The following is a 14,165-nucleotide window of genomic DNA, read 5'->3' as shown; positions in this document are numbered from 1 at the left end:
GCCATAGCTCAGCGAGTTAGGGGTTAAATCGCCGAGCTGGACCTTCACGAGACTTCTGAGGAATGAGTGGACTCGACGAGTCATATGAGTGCACTCGGGTTTTACTTCTGTTGAGTTTAGCGTTTGGTCAGCATGAGTAATGGAGACCATGAAGTGGTAAAATGGGCTTTTACCCATTCCAAGATTTAGATAGAAAGAGAGAACAACCTTTAGTGTATTGAATATGAGTAGAGTATTAACTAGAGATAATTATCCTATTTGTTAGGCAGAGGCTAGTTGGAGATTCCCGATTACAATACTTTTACTTGCAAGCTTACGAGGTGAGTCTTCTCACTATACTTACCATGATTGGTATCCTTTAGTGACTGACATGTCTTATGTGCTTATCTGTGTATTGTGGTACTTTGCATTTCGTCTTTTTTGTTTATGCTTATTTTTATAAACTTATTGAGTTTGGGTCGGAGGGTCTAGTTGAGTTGTGGGACCGGAGGGTCTCCACTGGAACACATTGACCAGACGTTTGCATTGAGTTAACCTCGAGTGGTTAACGTGATGTGTGTGGTATTTTTGGTAACTCACTAAGCTTCATGTTTACCGTGTTATGTATTATGCGTTTTTGGTACTTCTCAGGATCGCGGGAAGGCACCGAATTGATTGTACACACACTCACATTGAATATTTGTTTTTTGAGGGTCTTAGATTTGATATATATACACTTTTTGGATATGAGATTTGATGATTTGTGTCACACCCCAAAACTGGAACGGCGGAAACGTTCGGGGGTGGAGGACATCATGTCAAGTATCACGAGATATGTATATGGTAAGCAAGTAATGAACAACCATTTCATTTAGAAAGAAAGTGTTTACAATGTATGTGTTCACAAAACATAGAAGTCATAAACAAATAGCAAAACAAGACTTGAAGCTATAATGCTCCATCTTCTGAAGTCCCAGCACGAGCACCTGTCTAATAGTCTCCTGAGAATACAAGTTATTTGAAAGAGCTGATCAGCAATTAAGCTGGTGAGTTCATAAGATTTTAGTGATGTGAGTAAGCTGTAAAGTGTTGTTGAAAATGTATAAGTAAAGTGATGTAAGCTGTAAGTTATGTTTTGTAAATTTTGCCTGTTCCTCTAGAAAATCATATATTTCCTACTTTAATGGGAGTTGAGTAAAATGACACTACAAGCCTTTCTATGCGTAATAAGTGGGTACAAGTTTTATAGACTTGGAGTAAACAAACAATCAATTGTGCGTATATACCCTCAACTCACAACCCAACGGGGTACAGTAAGTAAGGTGGATAGCACACATTCCATTAGTTGTTAGATCGTTGTCATATATAACCATGGTGTATTCACTTGTTACTCATGGAGTTATTTGTAATGGTTCCTTTATATCTAATGGAGAGTTCCTTTTAAGAGAACCTATATTTCTTATAATAAAATATTGACTATGGTGATTACTTTTATAATTGCGTTGTTTATACTGCTATATATAATTTGATATCGGGTAGATAGTAGATTGGGTAACCTCGGTGTAAACCCATATCCAACGGGAACAGGATGTACAGCGAAGAGCACACATCCTACTAGCTGTCGGATACTAGTTTTATATATAAACATGGTGTATAAACAAAGGTGTTATACAGTTAACTCACTTAAAGTCTTTAAAACTGTACTGGCTTAATAAAATGGATTAAGCCCTTAACTGGGAAATCGCTAGTTTTGTATACCAAAAGTACTAACTCTGAAACGAAAGTTTTGTACTAGAAAAACTGTGCATTGACCCTGTGTGCTATAAGTTGATCCATACCTGGTACCCTTATGATGACTTAATGTATACAAATCATAAATATATATAGATTCGGGTAGATAATAGATTGGGTGACCTCGGTGTAAACCCACATCCCACGGGAATAGGACGTACAACGAAGAACACACATCCTATTAGATTTCGGAATCTACTTAGCATATATGTATCCTATAGTGTATACATTAAGGAATCATAAAGTTAGCATCATGGTCCTAACTTTTAAAAGTAGCCTTCTACCAAGACTCGATTGTTATGAAAGCAGTCTTCTACCAAGACTCTATTGTTCCTTAGTCAACTGTAAAGTACATTCTCCCTATTTTATAACCTATCTCGAATAGAGAATAGATTAACCTTCGAGTGTTACTGACACTTTATGAAAGTAATGGGAGAAATGAGTACCCTGATGTCGTTTATAATGACATGCGGAGGTACTATTAACCTAAAAACATATTTGTTTTATTACGGTCACAATGTGAAAGCCGGAACCCCTACTAACCGCTTTCATGTATGGAGATTGAGGGAACCACACGCAACCCGAGCAAATCCATGCAAGCCGTGTAATTCACATTAAAGTTAGATCATGTCTGCGTGTTGTCATGCTATAACAAATTTACTTGTTTGTCATGTTATGTTCTGGTATTGTTTGATTCTCTTCACTTGTTATGTTATGTTATGTTATGTTATGTTCTGTTCTGTTCTGTGTGTGCTTCATTGTACTAGAAGTAATGAATATCATTCTCTTAAACTATACCTATAATAGTTTACTAATGCTCTAACTGGACTGTTACTGAAAAGACTCATTTATCTACAAAGTTATGCTTATACTTTAAAAATGGAGTTTTGTATAACTATAAAGTAACATAACCTTTAAAAGAGTTTTGAAATGTTTTAACAACTTATAAATAGCATAAGTAACATTTTGAAAGATGTTTATAACAAACATTTACACAATTATCATTATGTTCAACTTGTATTCCCCATTAAAACGATTAAAATAGTTAAAAGATTCATTACGGGGTATGAACTCACCTGATGTGGGTGATTCAAACGGGTATGCGTGTAAGGATGAGAAGTTCCACGAATGAAGTCCCGAGACACAATAAGTCCCAAATTACATATAAGGACACATGTTGACATGAATATAGTGTTTATAACAACTATATGAAAGAAAACACCTTCCGGGACTAGGAAACACCTTGACCAAGTGTTGGAATCACATGTGATTCAACATAGGAAGGTATAAATGCACTTAAATGAGTTTACTACCATGAGTTCACGGCCCAAGGGAGTTTACGTCCATAAAATCATGGTTACTCATGGGTTAGTGCAAGTTTGAAGTCTAGGGGGTGATTTAGGGACATTAGCTTTAATCTAGGATGAGAAAGACCACTTCTTTTGGCACTTTTGGGGTGTTCACGGCCCAAATGAGTTTACAACCATAAACTCATGGACAAATATTCTTATGAGGGTCATAAAGGTCATAAAGAAGCATTCTAAATTCATGCCTAAGCCCTTGGAAGTGTTTGTGGCATCAAAACACCCCTAACTTGAGTTTTCGGCCCATAGACCATTTGGTCATGTGTTTGCGGCCCTAAACACTTGTGGGTGCTTATATCTTAATTTTTTTGGGTCCTAGACACTTCAAGGTAAGAGGCTATGCTAGTCTCTTGGCGTAAGGGTGGCATTTAGGGCATTTTGAGACCCTAAAATGGAGTTTACTCTCCAAGATGTTCTTGGGGAGTAAACTCTCAAATCTTGTTGTTTTGAGTTTGTTTTCTGTTCCTAAACTCATTTGTGTACAAGTCCAAACTAGTTTCATGCCTTAAGGAAAGGCTAGGCTCCATTTGGCTCCTGAAAAGGAGTTTACTCTCCAAGATGTTCTTGGGTAGTAAACTCACAGATCTTGATATTCTATCGTGATTTTGATGTTATTAAGCACAATCTAAGCTATATAATACAACTAGATTGAAGTACTCAACATTTGGGATAAAAAGCCGAAGATCCGTGAGAGATAATTTGGCTTTTCTCTAATTGGGAATGTAACTAATGAATAATTTGGTTCAGAATCCTATATATAGTCCTGGGATTTTTGGCAGAAAATATTTTATTCCCAGAATGAACTCTAATATCATAGACTTTTGGAATAACAGAGTTGCACAAAACCCAAGTGCAACCTCTCTCCTGATATCTCCTTATGTGTAAATCCTGAATTGCTCAAACTTGTCCCAAAAGTTTGAAAGTTAGAAGCAACAGGCTTGGCTTCTATTGAAGTGGATTGTTTCACTGAATGGAAATTTTTGGGGTGTCACAATTTGACATTTTGACATTTTGTGATTTTGTTATTGAAACAAAGGCGTTTTCAAATTGAAAAATTTTGGTTTAAAAAATTTACGTTGTTACAAGTTGGTATCAGAGCCTTTGTTTGAGGGATTCAGATACACCTCTGAGTGTGTCTAGACTCAAACTGAGGATTTGAGAAGAATTTTCAAAAGAAATGATTTTTCTAAAATGAGAAAGAGATTTAAGAGAAAACAAGCTAGAGCGGTGTGTACATTCAACTAGATCCCGAACGGTGATTTCCCAAAGTACCCTTACTTTTGTGTTATGAAATATTTATGAGATATTTTACTAGAATTGCATGCTAGAGGGTAGGCTAAGTATTTCATATTCTAGGGCTAAAGTTGCCTGGTTTGAGATGCCTTAGCCTAGAAGATGCGTTTAAACAGTGTTATCTGTTATTTGCTTGTCTATGTGCTAAGTTCTGAGTCGGAGATAATGTAGGAAGAGATACTTAGATGAGCTTGACAGGGTCCTTTAAGAGAGTAGTCAGTGATTTGTGAGATATAGAGTAATTGTGAATTAGAATCCTACGAGGAGAAATTGGGGTGACTGCAGGTGGGGTGTGGAAGGTAGTATTGGGCCTGTACTACTGAAAACACCCGGTCTGTATGCAATCCAAGTAAGAATCCTTAGGATGCTAAGGAGCAAGCAGGGATGATTAGTCGAGTGTGAGTATGCTCGAGCGAGTCTATGATGATTTTTTTGTTGTGTTTCAGAGACATCATGGTAGGTACACGCCACACCCCAACGAGCAGTGGAGTTAGCGATGATGAGATTTGCATGATGATTCACGACGAGGTGTCCACAACCATACAAGAGGCTATTCTAGGGATGTTTGGGTCTATTAAAACCACTTTGATCGAGATGTTTGATGAGCGATATGCTACAGTTTCTGAGGTGGCTGCTGCTGCAGCCACCCTAGTTGTCCCTACTGCCAGGCCACAAGGAGGTGACTCGTTGCTGTACCGAGAGTTCAGCAACACGAAGCCACCAGAGTTTGATAGGACTCAAGATTTGGTTGATGTGATAAGATGGATCTCTGATACCGAGGGGTGTCTCTACACTTGTTCATGCCCAGAGCATTTGAGGGTGAGGTTCGCCTTGAACCAGCTTCGCTTGGGAGCGAAGGATTGGTGGAAGTTTGGGACGACCAATTTTACTCCTGCAAACCACACTGCAGTGACTTGGGAGATGTTTACTATGATGTTCCAAGATGAGTATGTTCCTCAGGTGGAGAGGGATCAATTAGCCTAGGAGTTTCTTTCTCTAAAGAAGAAGGCAGGGTCAGTGGCTGAGATTACATGGATATTCACGAGACGGCACGGTTCTGCCCTGAGCATGTGTTGACGGAGCAGGCACGTATGAGTCAATATTTGAGCATTTTTAGGAGGGATATTCGAGAGTTCATGGAGAAATCGTCTTATCGAACATTTTTTGAGCTTCAGTAAAATGCCAGGAGGAGGGAGATCGAGCTGGAGACTCAGGCTAGGGAGGATGTGGTGTCTCATGGGAGAGACCGTAGGCTGGCACAGTCGTATCCGACAGCTAAGCGGGCTAAGCACGCTGATCCGAGGACTGGGGGCCAGAAGGGCCACACTTGTGGAAAGTGTGGCAAGAGTCATGAGGGGTCATGTTGAGCTGGGATTTGCTACAAATATAGCAAGGAGGGGCACATGTCAAAGGATTGCCCCAAAGGGTTTGCAGTTTGCTTTCACTACAACCAAACTGACCATCGGAAGGTCGAGTGCCCCAACTTCGTCAGGGATCAGAACAGGGATCTGCAATTGCTACTTTGCGTGCTATTGATAGTCGGTCGGTCAAGGCTGGGGTTCCAAGGGCTAGTGGTAGAGCTTATCAGCTAACAACGGAGGAGGTCTGCGCAACACATGATTTCGTGGCTGGTATGTATTTCCCTTTTATTTAATTATTTTGAGATTTATTGTGCTTATTTTGTGTTATATTTAGGTACATTTCTTGTGAGTTCTGTACCTACTTTAGTGTTATTCAACTCAGGTACGAGTCGATCCTTCGTGTCTTTAGCTTTTAGTCATCACATCAGTATCCAACGGGAAGCATTGAGTCAAACTTTGAGGGTTTTATAGCTGACAAGTGTACGGTTTTTGCTACTGATGTGTTCCGAGGATGTGTGCTGGAGATTTTTGGTGTCGAGTTTCCGATTGATCTGGTACTGGTTGCGATGGGGGATGTCTAAGTCATTGTGGGCATGGATTGATTGAGTTGATTTGGAGTCGTGATCGACTGCGAGCATTAGTTGGGGACTATACGTGACCCTAGTGGGGGAGTGCTTACAGTGTATGGCCAGGGTACCAGATCTAGGTCAACCTTCTGCGCTGCTTCCAAGGCGAGGAAGATTCTACAACATGGTTGTATGGGTTTTCTAGGATATGTTTTAGATACACGGGTTGCTACCGAGAGACCGAGTTCTATCGCTGAAGTTATGATAGTGAGTGAGTTTCCGGATGTTTTACCGAAGGAGTTACCGGGCGTGCCTCTTGAGAGGCAAGTGGAGTTACAAATTGATTTGGTTCCAGGAGCGGCACCTATCACCAAGGCACCTTATCGCCTTGCGCCACCAGAGATGCATAAGTTATCCTCACAACTCTAAGAGCTGCTGTGGAAGGTAATTATCAAACCAATTAGCTCATTGTAGGGAGCGCCGATCCTTTTTGTCAAGAAAAAGGAAGGTCACACCGGATGTGCATTGATTACCAGGAGTTGAACAAGCTGACGGTCAAGAACCATCATCCAGTTCCAAGGATCGACGATCTGTTCGATCAGTAGCAGGTGGTGTCATGGTTTTCCAAGATCGATTTGAGGTCTGGATATAATTAGATGAGAGTCCATGAGGAGGATATATGGAGGATGACCTTTAGGAGTCGTTATGGGCATTACGAGTTTGTGGTGATGCATTTTGGGCTCACCAACACACCGGCATCATTCATGGATCTCATGAACCAGGTGTACATGCCTATGTTGGATCGATAGGTGATCGTTTTCATCGATGATATCTTGGTGTATTCGAGATCCTAAGAGCAGCATGAGGAGCATCTGAGAGAGATTCTTGGAGTTTTGATATCGGAGAGGCTATATGCCAAATTCTCTAAGTGTGAATTCTGCTTATGAGAGGTCCAGTTCCTGGGACATCTCGTTAATTAGAATGGTATATTGGTCAACCCGACCAAGATTGAGGCAGTTATGCGATGGGAGGTGCCAAGATCCGCATACGAGATTAGGAGTTTTCTGGGATTTGTCGGTTACTATCGGAGATTTATCAGAGATTTCTCCAAGATTTTCGTCCCCATCACCAGGTTGACCCAGAATGGTGTTACTTTTATTTGGGATCCAAAGCAGCAGGCCTCATTTGAGACACTTCGCTAGAGATTGTGCGAAGCCCCGGTGTTAGCCCTTCCTAAGGGAGTAGAGGACGTTGTGGTATAATGCGATGCATCTATATTAGGGATTGGTGCGGTGCTGATGTAGAGGGGACACGTGATAGCATACGCGTCGAGGTAGTTGAAGCCTCACGAGATGCAATATCCCACCTACGATCTAGAGCTGGGGGCGGTGGTGATCTCCCTTAAGATCTGGTGCCATTATTTTTATGGGGTTCGGTGTACCATATACACGGACCACAAGAGCCTAAAGTTTCTCATGGATCAGCCCTACCTAAACATGAGACAGAGGAGATGGTTAGATGTGGTGAAAGACTATTATTGCGAGATATTGTATCATCTAGGAAAGGATAATATGGTAGCCAATGCCCTGATCTGTAGAGCCGAGAGTGATCCGATCCGATATGTGTGTATGAGGATGACGATGATGAATTCAAAATTAGATACCATTCGAGAGGCCCGGGTGGAGGACGTAAGATCGGAGAACCGCAAGTGGGAGCAGGTGATTGGGGAGGTGTCTGAGATTGTGATGGATAGTCGTGGGCTTATGGCTTTCCGAGGGCGTATTTGGGTGCCCTATACATGCGGATCTCGGCGTATACTGACGTGGGAGGCACATAGGTCAAGATTTTCGGTCCATCCCGAGGCCATTAAGAAGTATTTGGACCTGAAAAGGTAATACTGGCGGCCCTGTAGGAAGAGGGATGTGGCTTGGATAGTTGATAGGTGCTTGACTTGATGCCAGGTTAAGGCAGAGCACCAACATCCACATGGTCCATTGCAGCCTCTATAGATTCCCCAGTGGAAGTAGGAACAGATTTCTATGAACTTTATCACCAAGTTACTGAGGACTGCACATGGAGTGATGCAATTTGGGGGATTATGGACCGGCTGACGAAGAGCGCTCACTTCCTTGCCATCAGTGAGAGTTCATCTACAGAGAGATTGGTCGAGATTTATATGAGGGAGGTGGTAGCTTGGCATGGAGTGCGGACAATTTAGATGCTTGAGGATATGTTGCATGCATGTGTTATGGATTTTAGAGGAAGTTGGGATACTTATTTGTCCTTGGGTGAGTTTTCTTACAACAACAACTATCATTTGAGTATTGATATGCCTCCCATTGAGCTTCTATATAGGAGAAAGTGTCGGACTCCCATTTGCTGGGGAGAGGTAGGGCAGCGAGTGATGGGTGGCAATGAGATAGTGCTGAAGACGACTAAGCAGATTCAACAGGTCAGACAAAGATTACTGACGGCCCAGAGTTGCCAGAAGAATTGTGCAGACAGGAGACGATCTGAGCTGGAGTCCCAGGTCGGAGATTTTGTACTCCTGAAGGTATCCCATTGGAAAGGGGTGATACGATTCAGGAAGCGGGGCAAGTTGGGGCCCCGATATAGTGGCCCTTTCAAAGTGACTGCCAGAGTGGGTAAGGTAGCATACCGATTGGAGCTACCTTCAGAGCTGAGTCAGATCCATAACACCTTCCACGTGTCTCAACTGAGGAAGTTTATGGGCGATGAGACAGTAGTGGTGCCATTAGAGGATATTCAGGTGGATGCGAGTTTGAATTATATTGAGAGGTCGATTGTGATCTTGGTTTGAAAGGTGAAGGTTATAAGGAACAAAGAGGTGCCCCTGGTTAGGTCCAGTGGAAAAATTAGAGAGGGTTCGAGTTGACTTGGGAGCCAAAATCCGAGATAGTGTTGAAGAAGACTGAGCAGATTTAATAGGTCAAATAGAGATTAATGATGACCTAGAGTCACCAGAAGAGTTATGCAGACATGCGACGATCCGAGCTAGCATTCCAGGTTGGATATTTTGTACTCCTGAAGGTATCCCCTTGGAAAGGGGTGATACGATTCAGGAAGCAGGGCAAGTTGGGGCCCCGATACATTGGCTCTTTTAGATTGACCGCCAGAGTGAGTAAGGTAGCATACCGGCTGGAGCTACCTGTAGAGCTGAGTCAGATCCATAACACCTTCCACGTGTCTCAGTAGAGGAAGTATGTAGCTGATGAGATAGCAGTGGTGCCATTAGAGGACATTTAGGTGGATGTAAGCCTAAATTATATTTAGAGGTTGATTACAATCTTGGATCGAAAGGTAACAGTTTTAAGGAACAAAGTGGTACCCCTAGTTCAGGTCTAGTGGCAACATCAACATTGGAGAGGGTCTGAGTTGACTTAAGAGCTGAAATCCGAGATGTGAGAGCAGTACCCATAATTATTTCCAGAGCATGACTTCGACGGCGAAGTCTGATTCTAGTGGAGGAGAATTGTAACACCCGTACTTCCACATATACGATTTATTTATTTATTTGGAGGATTATTGAGCAACTTGACAAGTTGGTGCTACCACTCGTCAAGTAGGGTTGCGATGTCAGCTAAGGAAGTGTGTAGCCGATGAGATAGTAGTGGTGCTATTAGAGGACATTTAGGTGGATGAGAGCTTGAATTATATTGAGAGGTAGATTGTAATCTTGGATCGAAAGGTGAAGGTTTTGAGGAACAAAGAGGTGCCCCTGGTTCAGGTCTAGTGGCAACATCGGAGAGGGTCCAAGTTGACTTAGGAGCTGAAATCTGAGATGCGAGAGCAGTACCTTATTTCGAGAGCATGACTTCGAGGGAGAAGTCTGATTCTAGTGGGGGAGAATTGTAACACTCGTACTTCCAGGTATATTGTTTATTAATTTATTTATAGGATTATTGAGCAACTTGACGAGGTGGTGCTACAACTCGTCGAGTAGGGTCGCGATGTACCACATGGATTAATGATCTACTCGACGAGTCTGAGAGATGCCTCGATGAGTAGACAATGTGAAGAGAAACCCAAAATCCCTGGGTTTGGGGCCTATTTATGGGAGCTTATAGCCTCATTTGCTGCTCATCAGCTACTTCCCTTCATTGAGAGAAACCGTAATTGCCCTTTGAGCTAATAGAGAGAGTGTGTGAGCTTATATTGATTATCTTGGTGCATTTTTGGAGGAGAAGAGAAGGATTTCAAGAAAGGAAGGAGAGGAGGCTGTTAGATCTGTTGCTATTCATCTAAGAGCTTTAGTAAAATGTATCAAATTTGTACCTTTCTCCTTGGTTTGGGTATATCTCATATTATTAGACTTTAGGGCTTCTTTTCTATCTTAGTTTAGGACTTTGAGTATTTTAAGCACATATAGAGATATAGACAACATATCTGGACCTTGTGAGGTCCCTAGAGTCCAAAGGTCCCTGCTTTATTCAACCATAATAGAGCTTTGAGTGAAAAACCCTTAATAGAGCATGTTCTTGGCATTTCAAGCCCTAAGTGCCATGAATGAATGTAAATCTCGCGGATTTACGTGATAAGTGAGACTTGAGAGCTTAGATCTAGAGTACAAAAGGGTTTTCTTCCTTGAAATCGCTTGTTTTTTACATGGTTTTGAATTGATTCACCGAGTCCATGAGTCGACTTCACGAGTCAGTTACGGTTTGTCTCGATGAGCTGGCCATGCCACAGCTCAGCGAGTTAGGGGTTAAATTGACGAGCTAGATCTTCATAAGACTTCTGAGGAACGAGTGGACTCGACGAGTTAGGTCAAACCTGGACTGTCGACTCGATTTTGACTTCTGTTGAGTTTAGTGTTTGGTCAGCATGAGTAATGGAGACCATGAAGGGGTAAAATGGTCTTTTACCCATTCCAAGATTTAGAGAGAAAGAGAGAACAACCTTTAGTGTACTGAATACAAGTAGAGGATTAACTAGAGATAATTATCCTATGTGTTAGGCGGAGGCTAGTTAGAGATTCCCGAGTACGATACTTTTACTTGCTAGCTTACGATGTCAGTCTTGTCACTATACTTACCATGATTGGTGTCCTTGCATGACTGAGATGTCTTATGTGCTTATTTGTGTATTGTGGTACTCTACATTTCGTCTTTGTAGTTTATGATTATTTTTATAAACTTATTGAGTTTGGGTCGGAGGGTCTACCTGAGTTGTGGGACCGGAGGGTCTCCACTGGAACACACTGACTAGATGGTTGTATTGAGTTAGCCTCGAGTGGATAATGTGATGTGTGTGGTATTTTGGCGAACTCACTAAGCTTCATGCTTACCGTGTTATGTGTTATGTGTTTTGGGTACTTCTCAGGATCGAAGAAAGACACCGGCTTGATTGTACACACACTTGCATTGAAGATTTGTTTTTGAAGGATCCTGGATTATATATATATATATATATATATATATATATATATATATATATATATATATATATAGTTTTTGGATATGAGATTTGATGATTTCACATTTCGACATTTTGTGATTTTATTATTGAGACAAAGACGTTTTTAAATTGAAAAATTTTGGTTTAAAAATTTTATGTTGTTACATCAATCTGTTGCTAGAATCCATAATTGTTTTAATCAACTAGTAATAAGTAACAAATATCAGGTTGGTTCTGCATTGAGATTTAATTATGATATAAACTGAATATAACATATTTCTATGTTTCTGAGCTTGTGAGAAGTATTGAATATTGCTAGAAATTTTATACAAATCATAATGTTGGTTTTCTAATTTAATTAAGAGCTTACTTGATTACTTTAATAAAAAGTAAGGATTAACTCTAAGTCCTTTTTTTGGTTAATGAATTTGGTAAAGAAGAACTTCGTAAAGCTTATTAGTAGTTTTCAGTACCAACTTAGATAGAACCCGGGGCGAGGCTATGTAAAGGTAGGTCCTTTGACACGCCAAAATTCTAAATTTTTACAATAAGTTAGATTTAAAATTTTTGAGGACCTACGATAAATATTTTGAAGGACCTACCTTAATGTGTTTGACAAATAAATGAAGGAAAGAGTTCAAACAGAAGGAAGGCGAATCAATTGAAGGTTACTATGATCGTATTCTTTTTGTTTTAGGTGTTCGTATTTGTTTGATAATGAGTCTATCTTATTGTTTGGCATGAAAGAACGACACATCGACTCTGGGAAGAGAGTTGTGAGGAGATTTTCGATTATAAATAGTTGTTTTCTCTTTCACACTTCCAACTTACTCTAAGTATAAGTGGGTTTTAGTAAAATGAAATATTGACTTGGCTAGCTTCTTTGACCACCAACTTTTATAAATGTTGCACCAGTTATTTTTGTTTTATTGTTGTACCGACCGGATTGAAACATTTGTCTTTTGATCCGGTACGGTTGAAATTGGTTAGGGAACCACATAGTTTCGACTCTAGACTAGCCACTAGATAGAACGCATCTTAAACAAACATATTTGGATTAATTGCATAATTAGGAGAGTTGAAGCAGAATAGAAAAACAATTTAATATCGAATTTTCTTAAGTTTATTTCACTGTGATTCTTAGTTCTATTTTAAAAACGCCCTATATATCTTTTATATTTTGACTAGTATGTGTCTTACGAAACGAGGAATTGACTTTTAGGGTGTGTCCTTGAGGATTCGACTATGTTTCTTTGTGCTATTCTATTCTGTGATCGAGCAATGATTTTTATTCGTTTAGGTTTAAATAACACACCTAACATAAGGTTTGTCATGAATTAACTAACAACATTTAATGCATGAGATAAATAAAGACATGAGAAAACCATGGAATACATCAATGATCCACCTACACTAGAATATGGAATTTTACACATGTAGTCATTATCTTCAGTTTTCTATCACCTTATGTTAGTGATAATCAGGAATGAACAACTATTGGTGTAATCATTGGTTTAGTAGTATGCATATTAAAACCATTGATACCTTTATTGATATATCCATTTTGCATTAGGTATAATTTCCCATATGGTATGTCCTTGAATGTAACATCCAAAATTTTGGAAAATCATGAAACCCTAAGGAATGATAATTTTGCATAATTGGTCCCTTAAGTACCGTAATGAACGATAATTTTGGAATATCATGAAACCCATATGGTATGTCCTTGAATGTAACATCGAAAATTTATGAATATCAGGGTATGCTGGGCGTACATTGAGTTATGCGGGGCGTACGTGCCAGGAATGCTAAACCCTAAATCCCGGACTTGAGGCCTATTTAAACAACTTTAAGTCCCTTAAACTAAACCCCAGAGAGCTTCCCTAACCATAGAACATTCATATACTCTTGGAAACCTTGTGATATCATTATTGAGCCTTAAAGAGTGCATTTGTGGCCTTTTTAGTATGTATTTGAAGAAGAAGGGGTTGTCAAGAAAGCTTGAATCAAGTGGGTCCATCAAGATCCTGCACCAAAATCATCTTGCTAAGCTACTGGATGTAAAAAGCTTTCATCTTTCCTTTCTAATCTTTAGATCTAGCTAGGGTTTTGGTGGTTTGTCCCTTTAGTGAACTTTAGACCTCTTTTGTTGAGCTAAGCCCCCCCTTTCGTTATGGGAGACAAATCTGAGGTCCCCTAGTCATGTAGAAGTATAAAAATCGAAGCTTGATGAGAGATTTGACACGATGCTTGGGTAAAGGACCTTGGAAAGGTCTTAGTGGAGTAGTTGGGTGTGTATGAGACATGTAAGGGCATAAAGTTACCAACTTTATGCCTTAGGACATCTTGTTAGACTTAGATCTAGCTTTTGGATATGAAAGATTTGAGCATTA

This window comes from Lactuca saligna, chromosome 5 (genome assembly GCF_052625555.1).
Source record: "Lactuca saligna cultivar CGN05327 chromosome 5, ASM5262555v1, whole genome shotgun sequence".
NCBI lineage: Eukaryota > Viridiplantae > Streptophyta > Magnoliopsida > Asterales > Asteraceae > Lactuca > Lactuca saligna.
Note: the sequence above shows the minus strand (reverse complement) of the source record.